The following is a 24315-nucleotide window of genomic DNA, read 5'->3' as shown; positions in this document are numbered from 1 at the left end:
GTGTGCGGCGCAAATCGTGCTTTCATGTTTACTGGGTCTGACGCCAGCATGTGTTCTCTTGCACGTGGAAGGCCAAGCGGTGGACAGAGCTACAAGACGCGTTGCTGTGTGAACACATTTGTTGCTCGCCTTGTTGCTCAGTTCCAGATTGCAGAATTAGTCGCTCATTGCTCAAAAGTGACGCGTACGGCTGGCCGCTAAAACGTTTGAAAGCAGAGCACTTGCTTTCAATGAAGCGTTGCTCCTCCAGAATGTCTGCGTAGTGGTGCAGGTCGTTACTGCTTTGTTGCCGGTGACCAAAAAGTTGAGGAATCGTACCTTCTAGCGTGACTTTGGGAACGATTAAAAAAAAGTGATAGCTCCGTATTCTTTCTTTTTTTATTCTCGAACACACTTTACTCATACACACCACAACATGTTCACTTGGTTCCCCACTAGCACCCTTCAGCCTGAGTGACCTGCGTGATATGCAGTTTGTGCTCGCCTGGCATGTAGAGTGCCTGCGTTCGAACCCGAAACTCCAGCAAGTTTCTTTTGTTATTTTAAACTTCTGAAAAGTTTCAGTCACATTTCTGAGGCCTTCTTGTCTATTCGGAACTTCCGGGGGTGCTGCGAAGTCTGGTAACAAGGCATGAGTGGAGGTCCACGCATAGGTCGTTGCTTATGAATGTATGGGCGTTGCTTGCTTGCGCCGAAATCCTCGCTGTTTTATGGGGTCTAATCGTATCTTTGACACTGAGCACTTAATTTTGACATTCTATAAGGCCACCAGAGATAATCAGGCCAAATTTGTGGTGGCGGTGTGGCTGTCGATCCTTGCAAAATGTCGCTAAGAGACTTATGCATGGACGCATGTGCTTACGGAATCTACCAGGGAGAAGTTGAAGTGTTCCTGTGTCGCCGATGTCTGTGACAAGCGGAAACATGCTGCCACCATGCTTATCCATTACTACAGGTAAGGACTTTGGTGACTTTGCCACTACTTTGCGAGAAAGAGCGCCGCGCTCGCCGGAGGTTACTCTGTTTGTCGCGCTCTTTGTATGTCGCGCTTGTTGTCACTAATTTCTTTGTAGCAATGAGCACGTCGAGTCGATGGTATGTTGTGTTTGAGAACAGGCAGCTTCTGTGTCGAGAAAGGGCCACAAAATAACTTGTGCAACGCGATCACACAAAGATATGCTTTAGAAGAGATTCACCCTTGTGTGTGAATAGAGCGTTCGCAGTGCATTTTTGTTGTAGTAGTCCGACAAAATTTTTGCGTGATTGATAGTGTTGGTTGCCTTTCTTGGTGTCGTGAGTTTGCCTTTGCTAACGCCAAAGCCCAAATGGCAACCCTTCAGAGAAAGTTGAGAAAGTGTACAAGGAGGTTGTCAAGCAGTCTAGATCGTGTACGTGGGTGTGTACCGTGATGTGAAAGTGATGGGTGATACTCACCAAGAGTCCGAGTGCTGTGTAGCTTTTCTTTTTGCTTGTGTATCCATCACAGTTATCGGACGCCATAAACTTGTTCCCAAGCAAGGGCCTCGGGAACTCTCTTTCATGCAGGCATTCTACTCAGAAGCCCACCAGTAAATGGGTGTTCGCATGCAACCACATAGGTCCAAACGCATGCTGATGGAAGATTAGAGAAACAGCAGTCAATTGCCTTCATCGAGGGGCTACAGAGGCGTAGTCTTTTGTTTCTCTGAAACATGTATTTTTTGTGATGAAATTAAATTTTTTCACTAATTTCACTTGCCAACCCCTTTGTGCAGCTATTGGATTTGTATGCACTTTTAATGTTTATTGACTGAAAGTAGACAGGTTACACACCTTGATTCATTTGCTGGGGCTTTCTTCACATATAATTTTATTTTTATGCAACTTCTGCAAACCCTAGTGCTCCTTCATGAACAGCTAACAATTCTCACTGTTCTGATGGCCTTTGTTTTTTTTGAACAGTGCAAGGCCTGTCATCCATGTCCAACTACTTCGCTTGAGGTGCCTAGGCACCAAACTAAAGAGCTCTTGCAGAAGTCTGGAAGACATCCTGAGGCATATGTTTGAAATATATAGCACACGGAGAGTGGCAAGAGACAAATAGAGTCTGTTACATGCAACATTCTCTAGAATGGCTCAGGGGGCACAGCACTACGACTGCAATAGAGCGCTAACCGATGTTGTTCTTTCAGGTGACCCTTTTTCTAAGCGCGTCACTGGCAGCACCGTCCGCAAAATCCTGGCTGAACTCTACCTGGCCTGTTAGACGCGAAAATTGGAAGTGGTCGCCGCTTCTGGACAGCTGCCAGCGCCTCTGCTGGCAACCGGGATGGTCTGCACATGTCGACGCTATCACCATAGGAAGCACACTACATCAACCGCCATTTCACCACCCACCGCTGGGGCATATCACCACGACCGCAATGGAGCGCTCACTGATGTTGTTCTTTCAGCTGGTCCTTATTCTAAATGCGTCACTGGCGGCACCGTCCACAAAATCCTGGCTGAACTCTACCTGGCCTGTTAGACGCGAAAATTGGAAGCGGTCGCCGCTTCTGGACAGCTGCCACTGCCTCAGCTGGCAACCGGGATGATCTACACATGTCGACGCTATCACCATAGGAAGCACACTATATCAACCGCCATTTCATCGCCCTCCGCTGGGGCACAGTACCACGACCGCAATGGAGCGCTCACCGATGTTGTTCTTTCAGGTCAGTTACCTTGACTGCTCCTACTGCCGCATAAAGAGCGACAATCGTTTTCTTATTGTGGTGTTGTGCCCCATTGAGTGGTCTGTTGCTTTCATGAACTGTGACAAGTTTGTAAAAGACCTGCTTTGTCGAATTTTATTGCTTCTGTCAGGGGATGCCGAATCGAATCCTGGCCCTGGAATGGAAGAAGTTCTAGCGACTGTCTTGGAAACCGTGCAAAGAATTGAATTGGGCCAGGATGATATTCGCAACGACCTTTGCGCTTTAAAGAATTGGCAGGCATTCGTTGATGTTGAACTGATACAGCTGTCAGCTGGAATTCGGGTGTTAAAGGTGGACACTGCTGCTCTAAAAAACAGTAGTGCTTCACCAGTTCAGGTGCCCGAGGTTGCTCTCGAAATCTCGGACAAGTTAGTCTATTGAATCGCGCTGCGATGACACCAAAAATCGTCTGCGCCGTTCAGATCTCCTTTTCTTCGGGCTACCTGACACCTCTGACGAAACCTGGTCATCCGCTGAGACAAAAAAGTAAAACATATGCTTGGAAACCCTCGGTGTAAGTCGAGCAGTCTCAAATAGAGCGCGCACATCACCTCGGGAAGGACCAGGAAAGAAAATGCAGGCCTATTATTGTAAAATTTGCACTTTTCAAAGATAAACAGCACGTTCTGGAAAAGGGGCCCAAATTCAAGAATACAAATTATGCTGTACGAGAAGATTTTTCGTTAAAAAACACGAATATCAAGCAAACACCTACTTGATTTTGCGAAGTCACAGAACGGCACGTATAAGCTTAACATAGACAAACTGCACATTGGTGACGCCACCTACGTTTTTGATGCTGCATCTGGGAGCATCATTCGATCTGCAAGATAGCTCACACAGGAAATGATAGCTGGTACATTCGATCATCCAAACTCCATGTCGTAAACACACGCTATCACGATTACATTTATCATGCATTAATATGCGTAGTTTGCTACCCAGACGCGTTGAATTATGTTCATACCTGGAGAACAGTGAGTGTGAGATTTTAGCACTAACCGAAACGTGGCTTAATCCTGATATTTCTGACACTGAAGTACTACCCGATACCATTGAGTACCTAATCTTCCACAAAGACTGAAAAAACAAAAGGGGAGGAGGTGTCTTAATAGCCGTCGGGAAGCGTATAGAATCCCATCTTGTTAATTTACCCAGTTTCCTTTAGATTATATGGATGTACATTACATCGTCATTTGTTAATTCAATAATGGTGCATGTTACAGACCGCCAGATAGCTCCGATGCTTTCATATCTCGGTTGCGCAATAACCTCAGTGCCATACGGACCAAGTTTCCTATAGCTAATATATTTCTGATCGGGAATTCAATTCCTGGACATTGACTGGTCTAACTTCACCTCTGGCTCTCGCTGTTCTAAAGACTTCGACTTTAGATTTTTTGCTGACTCAGTTAGTAAACAAACCTACATGCGAAACGAATATTCTTGACCTTGTTTTGACTTCATGGCCCGACAATTCAAGCACCATTTCTACTAGTGAGGGATTCAGTGACCATCTGGCTCTTAATTATGCAGTTAGCATCCCATCACATACGCGGCATCTCACGTCTAAGCTCTTCTTCAACTATAAAAAAAGCTGATTGCAATGCCATTAACATTGGTCCGCAAGAATTTTGCTCCTCGTACCTTTCCACTTTCTCTTCCCGTACCGTCAATGGAAACTGGACCTTGTTTAAAGAAAAGTTGCTGTCATTAATGGTTGCTCACGTACCACAAATTTCATTTCGGGTCAACATTTCTAAGCCATGGTATCATAGGTCACTTCGCACAATTAAGAATAAAAAGAAGCGCTTATTTAAAGCAATGAAAAAACCTGGATCCCCCTCTCTGAAACTGCAACAGAAACACTGCGAAAAAATTGGCTGAGGCTTAACTTGGTTAACCCTGGTCAGATACGAAGCATATTGATGGCTAGGCTTGGTAATACATGGCTTTCCTTGGTTGAATACTTGGTCATTTTAATACAACCACTAGAAGCCTTCGTCGTGGGGGAAGACAACGGCATGGCTACAGCGGAACGCTGACTAAGCCCGAGACGCGCGTTGGGTGGGCGCCTGGATTGCCATGGAAGCCGCGTCCGCCTGCCCGGTGGAGCGAGTGTTTCACCTACACCGAGTGTGAACGCGCGTTCGAAATGTGCGGGAATGCCGCTCGAGGACATTCCGGTGTCTGTGCGATGGCATCGTTCTCCCTCTCCCAGCGCGTGACGGCGATCTGTCGTGACGTCGTGTCACGTGGTATGTCACGTGGTGTGTCGTCACTGTACCACGTGGTCTGCACGGCGTGCAACCACAGCGACGGCGCGAGGTAGACCCTCATCTTCCTCTGTCGTGATGTCATGTGTCACGTGGTATGTCACGTGGTGTGACGTCACTGTACCACGTGGTGTGCACGGCGTGTAACCACGGCGAAGGGCTGTAGTGTACCTCAGTCTTCCTCTGTCGTGACGTCATGTGTCACGTGGTATGTCACGTGGTGTGACGTCACTGTACCACGTGTGCACGGCGCATAACCACGGCGAAGGGCTGTTGTGTACCTCTAGTAATATGCTTCGCATAAAACAATACTGCCGTGCCGTTCGTAAAGCGAGACATTAATTTTATTTTCATCATCTTCAATCCCTTATGCGCAACAACCCGAAAAATTCTGACGTACAATATCCCCAGCTAACACTCATGTCCAAATCACTCTACAGGACAATGCTGGAAATTTCATTACTGATGAAGATAGTGCAACTATTTTTAACAATTATTTTACTTCAGTGTTCACCCATGAAGATCTTTCTAACATTCCTGCCACCGCCGAAGTCTACTACAGATATATGACCCCTATTGAATTAACTGTTGAAGGCATCACGTCACTAATCAAAAACCTTAAAATGTCCACTAGCTCTGGTGTTTACGGAATCAACACCAAAATTCTTAATCTCGCTGTAAACTTGAGAAGCTTAATTTTGTATCACATTTTTTAGCAGTCTTTATCTACAGGTGAACTTCCGTTTGATTGGATTTGATTGGAAAATAGGCAAAGTCATCCCCATGTTCAAATCTGGAGACAGAAGTAACTACAACCCATATCTTTAACCAGTATTGCATGCAAGCTTCTAAAACATATCATTGCTTTAAACGTTGCGCAGCATCTGGACAAAACCGCTTTATTTTTACCCTCATCAGCATGGTTTTAGAAAAGGACTGTCGTGCGATACAGAACTCATGGAATTTATGCACAAAGTTCTGTCTAACATGAGTGATAACCAACAGACTGGTTGTATTTTCATCGACTTTTCTAAGGCATTTGATTGGATAGCACATTGTCGTTTAATTGCCAAATTCTCTGCTTTAAATATCTACTCATTAACGCTATCATAGATTAGAAATTTCCTCTCATTTCGCAAACAATTTACCAGTATAAATAATTGCTCATCCTCTCTCTCTCTGAAGTATCGTCCGGTGTTCCCCAGGACAGTGTCCTGGGTCCATTACTATTTTTAATATATATTAACGACCTGCCAACCAACATTACCTCTAACATCTGTTTTCTGACGACTGTATTATTTACCGCAAAACTCTAATCCTACCGATCATCTCGCTTTACAGAAATATCTAGACCATGTACAACAAACTGGTGTTCCATGTGCGTAATGCCGGCTAACACTGATAAGTGTAAATTAATGACTTTCAGCCGTAAACTTTCAAACTTTTCATTCACTTACTTGTTCAGCAGTAACCATGTGACAGGTCAAATGTTTAGGGGAATCCCCCGAGGTGGAGTAGATTTGTAATAAGGGAGTAATTACTCATTGACATCCACCCGAGAGCAGCCATACGGCTACAAAGGAAAGCTATACAGCTTTCTCAGAAACTTCGTAGTTAAAGAAAAATTCGTCCTGGTCCGGGGTTCGAACCCGGAACCACCGCTTCACCGGAGCAGTCGCTCTACCAATTCAGCTAACCGGGACGGCAAGCTTATGGTGGGGCGAGAGCGAATTAATCAATAACTTGAAGTGGGAACTGTGTTGGTCAAATGTTTAGGGGAATCCCCCAAGGTGGAGTAGATTTGTAATAAGGGAGTAATTACTCATTGACATCCACCCGAGAGCAGCCATACGGCTACAAAGGAAAGCTGTATAGCTTTCCTTTGTAGCCGTATGGCTGCTCTCGGGTGGATGTCAATGAGTAATTACTCCCTTATTAACCATGTGACAACAGCGTCCACATAAATCTCTGCATTCACCTAAATCAAAGCCGTTCCTGGTCGACACACGTTATTAAAATTGCAGCTAAGGCTTCACGAACCCTTGGATACTTAAAGCGTAATCTTCATGGTGCACCATCTCACACTAGCCTACTAGACGTTTGTCCGCCCACAACTAGAATTTGCATCACCCATCTGGTCACCTCACCAAGCGTATCTAACAAGTAATCTCGAATCTATACAGAACTGTGGTGCACGCTTCATCGCTCGCGATTATAACCGCATTCCAGCGTCACTAAGATCAAGTTATCGCTATCACTTGAGTCTTTAGAATCATGTCATACAGTACCACTTCTTTGCTTATTTCATAAAATGGTTTTCAATCTTCACAGGCACACATTACCTTTGTCACGGCCATGTTGTAGATCTCATCGCCTCTATAATCATAACAGCTTTACGCGCATTTTTGGTCACACTAAAGCATTCAACATGTCTGCTCTTCCACGTGCCATAATCCATTGGGACAGCCTTCCTGACGATGCTACCAATACCAGAAATCCCGCTACGTTTCGTGATAACTACAGTCCTCGCCTAGTGTCTCAGTTTTTTTTCTTCTTTTTTCTTTATTGAATACTGCAAACCTTTTACAGGTCCAAGCAGGGTGGGTAAACTGACAAACAAAACAATATAACAAAGTTAGTAAACATCAAAGTGTGGCGAAAGGCAATAAAGAATCATTCCAGTCCGTTACTGTGCGAGGAAAAAATGAAAACTTGAATAAATCTGTTCGTGCAAAATACGGCGTCAAAGAATTAGGATGATGGTGGCGTGTATACCTCGACGTTGAAAGCGACAGATATGGGGCAGGGTTAATAGCTAATTCTTGTTTCCAAAGCAAGTAAAGAAATTCCAAACGTAAATTTTTTCTTCGTTGTGCAAGACATTGAATACCATTAACCTGCATTATTTCAGAGGGTGAGTCATACGGGGAAAATTTAGAGTAAATAAACCTTACAGCTTTTCTCTGTACCTTTTCTAGGCGGGTGATATTGTGTTTAGTAAACGGATCCCAGACAACACATGCGTATTCGAGTTTCGGTCTAATCAGTGAATTGTAAGCAAGTAATTTTACGCTAGGGGGAGAAGTTTTAAGCTTATGTCTTAAGAAGTATAGTTTGCGGAGTGCAGAAGAGCAGATGTTATCTATATGTAAATTCCATGATAAAGTGTTAGTAAGTGTGACACCCAAATACTTATATTTAGTCTCTTCCAGCAAAGGCGACGAACCTAGCCTGTAGTTAAAAGAAAGAGGAGCTTTTTTGCGAGAGAAGCGAAGAAAGACGGTCTTATCAGTGTTAAGTTGCATGTCCCACGTTTCACACCATTCAAAAATCTTAGCAAGAGAGGAGTTAAGATGGATTTGGTCGTCAATTGAAGTTATTTCATGAAAGAGCACACAATCATCCGCAAACAACCTGATTTGCACATTCGGATCAAGTTCAGTGGTAATGTCATTAATATACAATAAAAATAATAATGGCCCCAGCACACTTCCTTGAGGCACGCCAGAGCCGACTGGAAGGCAACCTGATTGTTGCTCATTAACTGTGACAAATTGGTAGCGATTGGTTAAATAATTTGATATCCATATGATCAAAATTTCCGGGAGGCCAATGCGTCTGAGTTTTAATATCAGTTTGTCATGGGGAACTCTATCGAGTTCTTTGTGTTCTTGCGAAGAATCACTTTTATTGCTGTTTAGCGTGAACTAACTTGTGCACTTTTTTGCCTCACTGTCGAATCGTGTTTCATCTCTATGTTTGCCACATTTTGAAACTTGTCTAATTATTGTGTATTGTATAACTTCAATTGTATTCTATTCAGTGCCTCTTGCTAACTATTGTATAACATTTCTCTTCAGTCGTTATTTTTTGCGCTGTTCTCTAACTTCTATGTACTGCCCCACTCACACAATGCTCCCATGTAAAGGAGCCTGTGAGTAATTTGAATAAATAAACATGAAAAGGGCCCCTTCACTGCAAATATTGCTTATACCTCTTTAGTCTGTGCAAATGCAAAATTCACATCACGCAATTATCCATTCCTCACTCAAATCCTAAGAAAATCTATGTACACTCTAGCCATGGTTGCTTGAACCATGAAAGTTAACAATGTACTTGTTTATTGCAAAAATGGGCAGAGCTAAGGACATGAGATGTGCAAGACAGGTATACCCAGGTAGCACTGAACATTAGAATAGTGTTATAAAAATGTTATGTAAGTTGGAGTAATGTTACATGTTGCATAGTAACTTTACATTAACATTAAAAATTAACATATAACGTTATAAGTTACATAGGAAATGTTACTTTCACATTGTAAACAAACGTTGTTTTAATATAATCTTCTAAATTTCCTATAATGTTAGAGCCGCAACTATAAAACAACATTGCAAATATATTTCGAGCGCCGATTTCCAGACATTTTCTGATTGTTCTTAGAGCAAAGATGTTTTTCAACTAACAGTACCTTGTAACCACATCTCCTAGATAGTACTCGCCATAGATTACATGAAGAGCCCCATTATTTTGTCACAAAACTTTAGTTATTACCCATTCCCCACTGTCACTCATGGGACATGCCGCAGTAGCGAGTATATAAGCTCGGCGCGCATGATATCCGTTTGGAGGTGAGTGAATACGAGTTGCTGTGCTGTAGTGTAGTGGAGAAGGTGTGGCTCTTGTTGGTTCTTGCAAAGTGTTGTAAGTTGTGTGCCGTCAACACTGGCAGGCCTGCATGCTTGTGCGGGGCTGCTTCACCATTTTCAAGAATGTTGCATTTATGTTGTTTACATGTTTCATGAATGTTTGGGGAAGGTTATTCGAACATTTATATGTAACATTACAAAAACATTAGGAAAAAAGGACATTAAGGACATTGAAATAACATTTGAGCGTAACAAAAATGTAACATTATCGCAATGTTTCAGTGCTACCTGGGATCACTTCACACCAGTTTCCTTTCATAAAGTACTCTCCTAATGGCACTGGCCGTTTCTCATGTAAGCTATGAGGGGCTAGGGACGGTTTAGCGACCACACATGGGCTCAATGAAGCCGCAAAATTTCTTTAAAAATTATGAAGCATGACTTGAACGCAGGCAGGTGATGCAGCTCGGCTTAGCACCATATAAAAGAGGCCTCTTCGTCTTTTGCAGTTACGATTATTTTTGCTCTATTAGTGTGCATTATGGTGCCACTGCATTCCATGTGTTGAAAGATTTGATTGATGAAATGTTCATGGCACAAGTCGTATCATTGTTCCTTCAGAAAGTAAGGTGTAGGGCATTCCTATAGTTAACACTGGCTTTCACACAGGTTGTTCATAAACTATTAAATCGTCACTCACCATCCTGCACCTTAGTATAACATGCATCCACATCAGTAAACACTATGTAAATTTGTCGTAATGTACAAAAGTTGTAAATTAGGGCCATGCACCATGCAAGAGTTAAATCTGCACAGCATACAGTGAAACGCCACCAGAATGAGTGCCTGTTATCAGTTCCGGAACAACTTAAGAATGACTTATGCTGTCAAGAAGGCTTCATGCAGCTTTATGAAAGCCCATATCACTTTATTGGCACCCACATTTCATATGTCATTTAGATAATTAGCTTATTGCTTTCAAACCAGTTGCTGTTAGTACTAAGTAGCTCTGCAAGGATTTACATGAACCATGTTTGTGTAGGTGCTCTGTAACTCATTCATTTGAGGTTTCACTCTGCGTGGATGTTCACTGGTGTTGTGTGGATACTGCTGGTGGAGGTTGATATGTATTTGCTACACTGGGCTTTATTAAGGGCGATAATGGTTTGCAAGTGAATTTGTATGGTCGCTGTGAAGTAGGAGTTGGAATGATTGAGATAGGCGAGTGCCATAAGACAGCTGTCTCATTTTTCAACAATAAATGCCCTTATGCACTTACCGTGAACTCTGGTGGCATTTATTTATCAACTGGTGTTTGATGTGAATGACATTACTGACACTGAGTGGTACTGTTCTCTTCCTGCTGAAAAATAGGAGAGGGTGATGTGTTTGGCACAGCTGTTTGGAGTGAAAACTTGTCATTCTTGGTTTGTAGTAAAAATATTCCATGCATAGTGCCTGTGAGTATGTTACTCATGGAAAAACAAAATTCCTTGTTAGTGCAAGCTCATAATAATGATGCTGTGGTTGAGGCAGGAGAACACTGTGGTAAAAATTGAAAATTTCCGTCAGCTTGAAGTGAAGGTATGACGCATGAAGTGTAGCTCCAGTGGCTGTACAAAGATTGCAATGGAACCTCGATTATACGTCCCCTGGTTACACGACGACCCGCATTTTATGACGAATTGGTTTGGTCCTGGAAAAACTCCCATAGAGACAATGTATTAAAATCCTCGATTATATGACACAATTCTAAGCCTACCCTGCTGTGTACGACGGCTCTGGTACAACGCAGAAAAAAGCTCTACGCTGACACAGGCTGTCCGGTAGGCACATTGTAGCCGGCTGATAATGAATGCGGAATAATCTTCCCCAAAAGAAAGCAAAACCGCTCGGTAAGGCGGCTCCCGTCAACCACAGCGGTAGCCACAGCATAAAGAAAGGCTGCGCCGGCCGTGCACCGTGCCTGCTTTTTCTTTTTTTTTAACGGCAAGCCCTCTGGCGGCAAGAATGTTGTACTACTGCATTTCAGCTACGAAATAAAAAGCATAATCAAATCTGTGATATCAAAAAAGTATTCTGCAAGGACATTTATCACCACCTTAGTTATAGTACAAATATTAAAAATTAAATGGGAAACATGTCTTATTTTCAGATGCGAAACTGACACATGCAGTGGAATGTGCCACCACTTGTTCTATCCGGCGTGGGCCACTGCTTCTCTTTGTGCTGCAGAGTGTTCCAATAACGTGCTTTCCTTCTTGGTGTGCGTGGAATCTGGCGTATTTTTGGCTGCAAGCAGTGCGGCTCACAATATCGCAGAGTCGAAAGCCACTGACCCTGGGAGAAAAATTTTGGATAATAGAAGAGGCAGAGAAGCGGAAGGGAGCTGAGAAAGCCAGTATCGCCCGCGATCTCAGTATTCCCGAGTAGTCTCTGAAAACCATCCTTGCCAAGAAGGACACTAGTGTGTGTGTGCTGGCGGTGCAGGCATCTCCGACGAGGAGGACACGGATGACGTTACGGAAGCTAGCGTGTCTATTCCTACCTACGCAGATGTGTTGCGCAGTGTCGACAACATTCGGCAGTTTGTAACATGGCTCCTATTATTTTCCCTTGCTCAGATCATATTGTTGCGGGAAAGGATATATTTACAGATATTTACAGATAGAAAAGAACAGCTGCAAGTGGCACTGAGAACATAGCCAGAACTTCGTTGTCGTCTTCATCTCCTCCCACTCGTTCCATCGCTCATTTTCGTCGTCTACCTGCTTCAATATTATTTTGTGCAACTGTAACATTGCCACACTTGTTGCTGTTGCCTACTAAGCCTTAGGGAGGAGTAAACTAAAAAAGTGAGACTAGGCAAGAAGCAATGTCAGGAGAAGTATGTCGGATGCAAGCGCATCATTATGTACAATATGTCCTTATCACGGATGATATGTCGTTTGAGTTTGTTGCATTGCAGATGCATCGCACATGCATCGACACGAAGCTGCAAGTGAAGCACTCATTGAGGAACAATTCTGCCGGCCACGACTGTCCTAGCCTTCTATTTTACTGTTGGATGTGTAGGGGTGCCAGTGATGCTATATAACACATCCCTTTTTGAGTCAAAATTGTAACAAACTCAAAAAAAAAACAAAAAACAAAACACATTGTGAAGTTCAGTTCTGCAACCTAGCAGGTGGATGTATGCTTCTTCCAGCACATGTCACATTAATCGAAGCATATCTTACTTCAGGATAGTTGTGAAGCGAGCATCGTCGGCACTTGTTGGCCTAGATTCATCCAGGGTGTAGTCTTCTGTTGTGTGGGTGGCTTCACGCACAGCCCGAGCACGTGGCCTCAGGTGTACTTACATGGTTATGCACATAAATTGCTCCACTTGTGGTTTGAGCAACGTCTTGGTTGAGGACCAATTTGTGCAACGACTGACATTCTTGTGCCTTACCCATATAGGTTGGTGTTTCTTGAGAGGTGTTAAGTATGCGAGTGTGGTTGTCTTCATATCTGTGCTGTGCACTCTGTCTGCGTTTTAAGATGCTTCTGATGTGGATCTGTGGGGTAATATGGTTTATTGTTTATGAGGGTTTAACGTTTCAAAGCGACTCAAGCTATGAGGGACGCTTGTGGGGTAGTATGGTTTCATGTTATAGGGCAAGGGTGGTATGAATGTTCTCAATTTCCTGCCTATTGACTACTCTGCAGGGGGACGTGCTCCAATGGTTGGGGTGGCATGGTAGTTGAGGAGGACCAAAGACAGATCTTTGTCATTGCTGTACGACTTGATCAGCATGTGCTTAAGTCTGTATTGTTCGCACGACCTGCCCAATGGACCTTGTTTAGTGGTGTGATGAAGGTTCATGAGCAATATCCCATTCTTGCAAGAATGCTCTGAAGGCTTCCGAGTCAAACGGTGGTCCTTGTTCAGAGATGAGGCATTGGGAGTCCAAAACGTGAAAAGCTTTTGGTCCTTCAAGACCAAAATAACTGACATTGCCATAGTGGTTTCCATACGTTTAACTTGAACAATCTTTGAAAAGTAGTCAACAGCATGGTTATAGGTATTGCCTTGACAGTAATTGAAATCTGGTCTCTGTCAAGCAATGGTTGCTGAGAGTTTGCCTTCTGGGTGGATTGGTTGGTTACAAGGGTGGCAATGTCCTTGTTGAGTGTGGGCCAATAAACACTGGCTTGATAGTCCTTTACAAGCCACAGTGCCACGATGTGCCTGGTGGAGTTCCTCAAGAACATCAGCCTGATGAACTGCTGGAATGACAAGCCGTTGACCACTGCAAACGAAGCAGTCTGTTATATACAGTTCACTCCTTATGTGAAAGTATGATCTTGCCATTGGATAAACATCCCAAAGACTGATCGATCAGGCCATCCCTGTTGAATGAACTAGGTTAGTTGCTGTAAGACTGGATCCCGACTAGTGGCATCTTTGAAGACTGGATCCCGGCTTGTGGGATTTTGGATCTGCTTGAGCTTGGTAGGCGACGCGTGAACCGGACTGGACACCAACAGTCCTGGATCAGTGTCTGTAGTTTCCATCTTGGATTTAGGGTTTAGGGATCTTGATGCGTCAGCATCTTCCCTGGTGCATACACAAGTTTAGTGCTGTAGCACTGTAGCCGGAGCAAAAGTATTTGCAGTCTTTGAGACATTTTTCTTAGGCCCTTCGTCTGCAATGCAACAAGAGGTTTGTGGTCTGCTTCCACTGTTACAGAGCAGCCAAAAGTGTGACAGTGGAACCGCTCGCATGCGAACACCACAGCTAAGAGTCCTTTCTCTAATTGTGCTTAACATTGTTGAGGAGGTGTAAGGGCTGCAGAAGCATAAGTGATTGGTCTGCCTTCCTGCAAGAGAACCGGTCCCAGGCCGTGTGAGCTGGCATCTGTTGAAATTGTGATTGGCTTGAACTGGTCAAAATAATGCAACACAGGTGCTGTTGTGAGCTTCTGTTTGGTGAGCTTGAAAGTCTCTCTGTGCTGGCTTGTCCAGTGCCATGCTACATCTACCTTGAGAAGCTCACGCAGAGGACTAGTAATTGCCGAAAAATTAGGGATGAACTTCGTTAATTACGTCACCACTCCTAAGAATCTTTGCAGTTCTGACTTGTTTGATGGAACTGACATGGCTTCAATCGATTTGACCTTGTCAGGGTCTGGGGACAGCGCATCTGGGGAAAGGTGGTGACCCAGATATGTAATGGCTGAAAGTCCTAACTTCAGTTTTGATTTGTTGAGCTTCAGGTCGTTTTGTCTAGCTATGGTCAGGACAGTTCTGAGATGGACTTTGTGTTCTTCAGAAGTCCTTGAGTCAACCAGTATGTCATCAAAATATGGCTTCATAATGACCTGCCCTTCAAACACCTTTTCAATGGCCTGCTGGAACAGCTCAGGGGGCTGTCGCAAGCCCAAACGGTACTTGAAAACGGTAGTGGTCCCAAGGTGTTGCGAATGTGCAAAGCCGTGAACTTGGTTCATCTAAATTCAATTTCATCCAAAGTCAGTGGTTCATCCAAAGTCAGTCGAAGCTACTGAGGCTTGTTGATACCTATAGGGACCGGGCAGCTGTACGGGTGATTCCATCTATTGGTCCGGCAAAATCGACATGAATCCTCGACCATTTTTTCTGCGTTTCTGGCCAGTCGACTGGGGGTGCTGCAGGCAGCATAGACATGTTTTGGACACAACGAGGGCATTGAGCTGACAACTCTTCAATATCGCGATGTAATCGCGGCCACCAAAACTTTGACCTTGCCACTGCCTTCATTCCCGACGAGCCTTGATGAGTCTCGTGGAACAATTTTAAAACTGTCCCGCCCTCAGTGGTTCATCCAAAGTCAGTCGAAGCTACTGAGTCTTGTTGATACTATAGGGACCGGACAGCTGGACGGGTGATGCCGCCTGTTGACACTTCCCTCGTCGCTGGAATGGGCCGGCACCAGACTGCATTGGAGTGCACAGTCTGTCGTCGGTGTCTGCAGAGTTTGCTTCGGTGCTTTTAATTTAGGTTGTGTTAGGCGTGATTATGCCTGCTGAAATGTAGTCTAGGCAGATTTGTAATGTTGGCTGCACTAAAAGCTGCGCAAACTCGTTGGACGCTTCTAAGCTGATTATTTTTTTCCCTTTTGGCACCGCATTTTGCATACACACTTAAATACGTCACTTTTGCTTGCGAAATGCTGACTGATTAAAATGCAAGCTGCACTTTTTCTCCTGCAATAAAAAGTTGCAAAAAATTCTGGGGGCACGGCCGTAGGCACATGCAAGGTGGCTATGGGGCGACTTGGATTGGCTGGTCAATGACTAACTAGTTGTGACTAGTTAATGATTAAGTAGTCATGATTGGTTATTAACTAGTCATGACTGGTTAATGACTAACTAGTCATGGCTAGCCATTAATGACTAAGTAGTCATGGCTAGCCATTAATGACTAAGTAGTCATGGCTAACCATTAATGACTAAGTAGTCATGGCTAACCATTAATGACTAAGTAGTCATGACTAACTCATCATGACTGATTAATGACTAACTAGTCATGACTGATTAATGACTCGTCAGTCGTGACTTGTGCCTAGCAATGACTAGTTATCACTTCAGATGTAACGGACGGACACACAGTTATGGCCGCAAGTGTGAGCGCTTAAAGGCTTTAGCCTTAATATGTGCACTGTAGGTCCTCAAATGTCATGTTCTCGAGGAACTCGTACTATGAGCAGCGAAAATCTCAAAACTTTGCAATAGAAATCGCGATCGCACCATTCGGGTGGGAAACTGAGGGAAACTCTTCGGAAGCTAGCAAAGGACCTCCACGAATTATTATGAAAACATTGCTTGTCTCGTGTGGCGTGCGCAGGACCTGTCACCAGAGTGTGTCAGCAATGCGTCATCAGAGGGTGTCTGCATGAAATGTCAATCGTCCATTATCAGATTAATAAAATAGTTGAATTAAGTATTTAGTTATGCATCAATAATTAGGTCACTAAGATGATTAGTGAAGAGTAAATGGTTTGGCAAAGTAAGTAATTGAATTATATCAAGTGGTAATTTAATCTAATCTGGTAATTGGTTAATTACTTATATTAAATGAATAATTAAGCTGCATTACATTTAGTTAAGTCACCAAAATGATTAATTGACTAGGTTACTGTTGACTAAATTAATTAGCACCAGATTAGTGAATTACTTAGCCATTGGTGATTGAACTGCTTGTTTAATAAATTAATTACTTAATTAGTACTTTGGTGTGCTTCTAGATGCTTTAGCAACGGGACCCACGTCTTCAGATGTGGTGGAACCGTAGTTAAAGCAAAAACATGACTTAGAAATAGCAAAGGCATAAAATAATGAACATGCAGCAACATAATCGGGAACAGTAAGAGAAATGGTTTCGTATTACCACACCTAAAAAGCAGACTTGAGTGCACCCTTGTTTTTTTTTTTCAGTGGACTGCAAGAGAAGTTTGGCACCGCACTTTTCTCCAATTCATCCAAGCCATCAAGGACTGCCTTTCTGCATGAAGCAGTTGTTTACTGTCTGTGGACATGACGAGGCATGGTGCATGAAATGACGCTTTATTCAAGAAGGCATTCAAGAAGGCATTCAAGAAGGCATTCAAGAAGGCATTCAAGAAGGCGAGCGATTATATAGGCAAGTGGTTAGATAACAGAAATGGGGGTGGCTTCTGTCCGGCTAGGCGCATGTGCATGACTTGCATTACGTCACATCTCCCCCCCTCTCCCTTTTTTTTTATGGCCGAAACAAGCAGCGTTTTAGAACTCAGGCGCCGGGTATCTTCGTGGTGGTTGGCACTTCCGTTCACTCCTGCGGAGTTGTATAGATTCGGATGTCCCTGTGGTGTCTTGGGCTCGCACAGCTGGCAGCGGCGCGGGTGTCTCGTGGTCTGGAGATGAGGGAGGAGGAGCCGGATTGAGGTGTTCTCTTGTGCGCTGAATTGTTGACCCTCTTCCGTTTTGATGATGTAGGCACGAGGAGTCTCAGCCCGCTGTACGACCGTGACAGGGGACCATGATCTTGAGGGCACGTTGTACATAGTTGCGGTCGAGCCAGTGCGACGATGTGGAAGAGGCCGTGTACCTCTGTTGTAGAAGCAGTGTTGCTTGCTCCTGATGTCTTCTAGCCTTCGTCGCACGGTCTTGGGTGGCACTGTTTGTGGCTGTAGGTGGCTGGTTGGTACAGGAAGCAGCGTTCTTGTCTGGATTGAGGTGTTCTCTTGTGCGCTGAATTGTTGACCCTCTTCCGTTTTGATGATGTAGGCACGAGGAGTCTCAGCCCGCTGTACGACCGTGACAGGGGACCATGATCTTGAGGGCACGTTGTAAATAGTTGCGGTCGAGCCAGTGCGACGATGTGGAAGAGGCCGTGTACCTCTGTTGTAGAAGCAGTGTTGCTTGCTCCTGATGTCTTCTAGCCTTCGTCGCACGGTCTTGGGTGGCACTGTTTGTGGCTGTAGGTGGCTGGTTGGTACAGGAAGCAGCGTTCTTGTCTGGATTGAGGTGTTCTCTTGTGCGCTGAATTGTTGACCCTCTTCCGTTTTGATGATGTAGGCACGAGGAGTCTCAGCCCGCTGTACGACCGTGACGGGACCATGATCTTGAGGGCACGTTGTACATAGTTGCGGTCGAGCCAGTGCGACGATGTGGAAGAGGCCGTGTACCTCTGTTGTAGAAGCAGTGTTACTTGCTCCTGATGTCTTCTAGCCTTCGTCGCACGGTCTTGGGTGGCACTGTTTGTGGCTGTAGGTGGCTGGTTGGTACAGGAAGCAGCGTTCTTGTCTGTCTGCCCATGAGCCTCTGCACAGGGGACTTCAGAGAAGAGTCCCGAGGTGAATTTCGGCACTCAAGCAATTCTGCACAAAATTCAGTGCTGCCGAAACGGAACCGCCTTAACAGCTTCTTAGCTTCCTGTACTGCTCTTTCTGCCATTCCATTCGAACGGGGATAGTACAGACTAGGCCGGACGTGTTGCAGGCCAATCTTATCGGCGTTATCCTTGATGTTGGCTACTGAAGGGTGGCCCGTTGTCTGTGCAAAGTCGCCTTGGGAAGCCATGTGTTGCAAAGATGTCATTGCATGCTGCAATAACCTTGTTAGCTGACGGCGCTTGCATAAGCCTGATTTCAAAAAAGAAAGAGTAGAATTCAACAACAACTAAGTACTCGGCACCATCGTGATGACAAATATCAGCTCCTACTGTCTCCCAGGGCAGAGTTGGTATTTCGTGACTTAACAGCGGTAGTCTCGATTTTCTTGATTTGTACTTTTGGCATGTTTGACAGCGTTGAGCGACTTCCTCAATATCGCTGTTTATACTTGGCCAGAAGACAACGGTTCGGGCGCGTACCTTCATTTTTTCTGCTCCTGTGTGTGCAGCATGAAGAGAAGCCAGTACCTCACTGTGCTGTCTCGCAGGAATGATAAGGCGATTGCTCCGGAACACAAGGCCGGATTCAGTATGCAGCTCGTCGCGGAAGCTCCAAAGAGCAGTACAGGAAGCTAAGAAGCTGTTAAGGTGGTTCCGTTTCGGCAGCACTGAATTTTGTGCCGCATTGCTTGAGTGCCGAAATTCACCTCGGGACTCTTCTCTGAAGTCCCTTGTGCAGAGGCTCATGGGCCGACAGACAAGAACGATGCTTTGCGGTAAAGTTTCCAACCAAAAATTATCTGCCTGTCCGTCTGAATTCGCTTCTAGTAACGCCACTTTTTGCTCTTTCACACAGAGGTTAGCGTTCTTTGTTTTGCACGCAGCTGCAAAATGATTTCTTTTGCCACATTTTAAGCACGTGCGTCCCTTTGCAGGGCATGTTTCACTGTTGTGAACACGAGCACATTTGTTACAGCGACTTTTCATTTGGAGGACTGCATTGACCTCCACTTAACGGTTCTTGCTGGAGTGTATTTCTTCACTTTGCTCTTTGCTGTGTTCCCGAGCTCGACACATTTCAACAGTTTTGGCCAAGGAAGCATTTTCTGAAAGAAGCGTTTCTTGAAGTTTCTTGTCTCTCATTCCCAGAATGATTCTGCTTCTTAGCATGCGTTCTTCCAGCTCACCGAATTCACAGCTTTTTGCTAGTACACGCAGCACAGCTTTTTGCTAGTACACGCAGCTCCGTTAACCAATCGTTAAAATGTTCGTCTTCCTTCTGGTCACGCTTTCTAAATCGAAACTCGTGATAAGCTAGGTTTAGTGCTGGTTTGTAGAACGCTTCACTTTCGCTTCAGTACAGCAATGTCGCTTTTATCCTCTCCGGCATCAAATACGAAAGTGCTGTACGTTTTGCGTGCGTCTTCTCCAATACTGATAAGAAAAGTGGCTGCCTGTACCTCTTTCGGTTGTTGGTCCAGGTAGGTTGCAGTTGAGAAGAGCTCGAACTCTTGCCTCCATGCTTCCCAGCTATGCCAGACATCTCCCGTTGTATCCAGGGCCTTCGGTGGTGGCAGCAGCGAAGTGACGGGGGCGGCAGGCCGGGGGAGGTGCTGCTCGGCGTCTGTCATGGCTCTGGTCCGATACAATTACCCGGGCCTTCCGGATTGCTGTGCTTCTGCCGTCGGTTACGTTGCCCGGTTGCGTTGCGCGGTCGCTAACCGGCCACTTCTGACACCATGTGGACACGACGAGGCATGGTGCATGAAATGACGCTTTATTCAAGAAGGCAAGCGGTTATATAGGCAAGCGGTTAGATAACAGAAATGGGGGCGGCTTCTGTCCGGCTAGGCGCGTGTGCATGACTTGCATTACGTCACACTGTGAAGCTGTGTTTATTCAAGAAACGCATTATGGTGGCTTTTGTGAGCACCCTCGTAACCGTGAAACTGTCCTTGATTCTGTGGTAATGAAGTTACGTACTATTGTGCCGTGAGCACAGCTTTTTTCTTTCCTTTTGGGTAACTGGTGTTGCGGTGACTCAGTGATTATGGTGCTTGGCTGCTGACCCGAAAGAGGCGCGTTCGTTCCCGGCCGCGGCGGGTGAATTTTGATGGAGGCAAAATTCTAGAGTCCCATGTACTCTGATGTCGGTGTGCATTAATAGAACCCCAGGTGGTCGAAATTTCTGGAGCCCTTCACTGTGGCGTCCCTCATAGCCTGAGTCGCTTTGGGATGTTAAACCCCCACAAAGGAAACCAAACCTTTCGGATAAACATTCTAAGAGGTGCCTCCCAACTTCGACTGGCGCTGGGCACGACTGGCGCTGGTGCCGAGCGCCGTTTATTAACGGCGAATGCGAGCGCAGCAGCATGCTTGCATCGGCTGTCCACGCCGGCTTTGCAGGAGCATTTTGCTGCAGTTACGTTCCTTGATGCGTCCAACTGCATGCAGGCAGTAATATGGCAAGTAAAATCTGTTTTGTGTATTACAATGGTTACTCGAAGGAATGAAGTTGCACTTCCAGGCCCAGATCATAGCTTGGCGCATTCAGCTTTGTCTGTGGTATGCACTTACCAAATATGTGCGTGACCACACCTTGACACTCGCGCATGTCGTACACATGGCTTGCCTCATAAAGGCAAGTGCTTTTTCGAAATTGCAAGATTTAAAAAACTGCGTGCGATCATTTAAACTTTGAAAGCCGCACCACAGAACGACGGGTAGAGTCGTTCTCACTGAGTGCAACTGGCTACGCTGCTCCCTCCTCATTCCTCTGACTAGCGTTTTGCCATGGGTGGCGCTGTTCCACTTTGGCGATGATCCCTATAGCGGGCGACCAGTTGGCTTCGTGGGTTTCTGATTGTGTGTGAACGGCATTCACTTCTGGCTGCTGATCTCTTGCACATGTTTCTTCGATATTTCCACTGCCTTGCACGCAGAGACGATTTTTTTCAGAGTATGGTCTCACTCCTGAAATAGCCATTTGCGGAGAGCTTCATCGCGGATTGCAACCACCCCGCGGTCTCTGATGAGTCTGTCGCACTTGTCACCGAAGTCGTATTTCTGCAGCTGTTGTTGGTCAGTAACAAAATCGTCAGTTGACTGAGCTGGCTTTTGTACCATCGAGTTGAACACCGCCGCTGCCTGTACAACGTTCTTGTACGGGCGATATAGCTCCTAAAACTTGTCAAGCATGTATTTCACTGGGTCTGCGTCTTCGTTTTTGGCGGCAGGGTCTGGAGGGAACGTTCGTGTGATGCGACGAGCATGCGGGCCAAGTACATGAAGCCACAATGCCTTCAGCGCTGATTTAGGCTTAGTGTTGTACTCACAAGCCAGTTCATATATGGTGAATGCTTCCTGCCATTCTTACCATGTGATCTGAGGGGTGTCGGCAGGTTCGAAGTGAGCCGGGGGCTGGATGGATACGCTGGGCATGCTTGTTATTTAAGGCGGTGCGGGGACAATCTGCTTACATTCCTTCTGAGCACCATGTTATGTCTGGGTTTGTTGCGTTGTGTTAAAGATGCGGCGGCACGAAGCCGCGAGTGACACACATGACAGGTTTGAGAGGAAAAACTGGCCCCGACTGGCCTAGCCTTTTACTGTCGGATGTGTAGGGGGCGTCAGTGTTGATACACAACAATGGAGACATCTAAACATCAGTGCCTTGTTACGGCAGTGTGCGAACTTACTGAAAGGAATTCTTGACGGCTTTCTTAGCTAACCCAGTGCTGGGCCTGTGTTGCTTATTAGTCAGTGCTTAGCAGGTTTTAGCAGCAAGTGTGGCAGAATATGAATGTTAACTCTTCTGCATGTTGATGATGCATGTGGATGCACAAATAGAAGGAGCTCCTCCATGCATACGGCGCCTCTTTGCAAGTGAGCAATGCATAACTTCATGCGCGCGTGCCTGCTTACCTGCCACTGTGTGTGTGCTTGGCTCCCAGGCGTGCGCCCTTCATGGACCTTATTCGGAATAAATGCACTAGTGTAACAGTTGCCATGTCGGCTGATCATCACTTTTTCGCAGTCTGTGCAATACAGTTACGGGGTTCATGCTTCAAGTGCATAAATTTAGAGTCCGGCTAGTGGTGCCGAACGTGCGAAAGATCGCGCAACTGACCGTTGTTGCAGCAATGCGCGAGGTCCAATATTGAACCCGGTGCCACTGGCCCATTCAGAAACAATGCAGAAAAAAAAGCCGACAATCATAGATGACTCCCCTACACATATTTAGCGCTAATATTAACTTCATTGCACGAGTGTGAAGTGCGCTTTGATCCTAGTTCCAGTTGTTTATTCGTGCCGACGTTGCGATAGCAAAGGCGAGTACGAGCACAACAGTTGCGAAGGAGTTTTGCACCTTAGTAACTTTAGGAGGAGATAATAGATACTAGGAAAGGAAAAATTTTACCACCAGAAATGGCGAAAATAGTATTCTCGGTGGGACTTTTTTTAGATCCGTGGAGAATCTCTGTACGCCCAATCCTCCATAGCCGATTGTTACAGCATGAAGGATATTTATGAAAACATGTGGCACTGCGTTAGCACAGATTGCGGAATGATGAAGATTTGGTTTGATTTCTTCTTCGCTTTTTTCGGTTTTTGCGGCTCTATGAGCGTTATGCTAACGTGTTTTCATTAGTTTGGCGAGGGGCATCTGCTACTGGGCTTCCACTCTTCGTTTCTTGCTTGGGCTGCCAGGTGCCGATGGATTGGATAATTCGTGGGCTTTTTGACCGAAGGGGCTGTTAAGCAATCACGTAAACGAACACCTTATGGAGGGCACAGTACGAGATTTCACGTAAACGAGCACATTACGGAGGGCGCTTAGACTACTTACATGCTTTCAGTGCAAAAGCAGTTTTTTTTGTTTTATTCCTTTTTAAAAATGTTTCTACTTTTGCTGACATGTCTATTCATTAGCATAGTCTTAAGGCAACGCATATACTAGGCTCGCCTTCGCAGTGTTGTTTTGTGGCCAATGGGTTGCCTGCTCACTACGCAATCTGAAAGGCTTGGGTTCAAGTCTTGCGCCTTAAGAAGAACTCTTATTCTTGTTTGATACTACAGTAACTTCAGGTGGGATTTTGGGGACCACTTCTGCTGGTCAATGTTGACGCCGGGTTGCGTTGCCAATGAGGCACATAATGCTCTCGCATTCATCGAAACGGTCATCCAATTGATGCTGCGAATGGCACCGCTGCCTGGTTGGGCGAAATGCAGTTCCACGTAGTGGTGTTGAATGCTCACTGCGTGGTTGATATGATGTGCGTTTCTGAAGCCCGTGCGCATCGCTCCTGCGCTGCGTCCCGAGCACGTGCTTCTGCATGGCGCTGTTTCACCTTGCTGATGGGTGTCCTTAATCCAGCCATACTGATGAACCCAATACGTAGGGGGTGCTGTAGAAAGCTGTTCTTGCGCTGGGTATGTGGCATGCTTTCATACTGTGCCCTCTCATTCACTTGCAGCGTCTTGAGCACTGGCTTCTGCGCGGTGCCAAGCCGCCTCGACGATGGGTATGGATGATTCGTTCAAGCTACAGCTCTCAACCCATCTGATCTGCCACTTCAGCACTTTGGCTCACACGTGAGTGATTGGCCGTCAGGCGTATGTGACGTGCTAATGGCGCTATAACGCTTCCCTGTTGCTCCACCTCCCGTGCACAGCATATGAGCTCCCTTCCTCGCAATCTCTTGCTCTCTTGCTCCCAATCTATGGTAATGGTCGTATAACCGTGGACACGGACGCAGA

General features: G+C 45.4%; 1 long non-coding RNA gene across 9 annotated transcripts in view; it reads left to right on the top strand.

Moving 5' to 3' along the window:
- Positions 1-24315, top strand: part of LOC149352782 (uncharacterized) — a 64179-nt gene that overhangs the window by 3336 nt on the left and 36528 nt on the right. For 7 of the 9 annotated variants that reach the window (XR_016290854.1, XR_016290856.1, XR_016290852.1 and 4 more), the window contains exons 3-6: positions 875-955; positions 2172-2693; positions 17118-17322; positions 24033-24150. This is a non-coding gene — a long non-coding RNA (uncharacterized LOC149352782). The remainder of the gene's footprint in view (positions 1-874; positions 956-2171; positions 2694-17117; positions 17323-24032; positions 24151-24315) is intronic. The other 2 variants (XR_016290853.1, XR_016290857.1) reach the window with 2 other exon arrangements.

Source organism: Amblyomma mixtum, chromosome 3, assembly GCF_055824585.1.
Source record: "Amblyomma mixtum isolate Tamu chromosome 3, ASM5582458v1, whole genome shotgun sequence".
Lineage (NCBI taxonomy): Eukaryota > Metazoa > Arthropoda > Arachnida > Ixodida > Ixodidae > Amblyomma > Amblyomma mixtum.
This window is presented reverse-complemented; position numbering and strand designations above follow the sequence as displayed.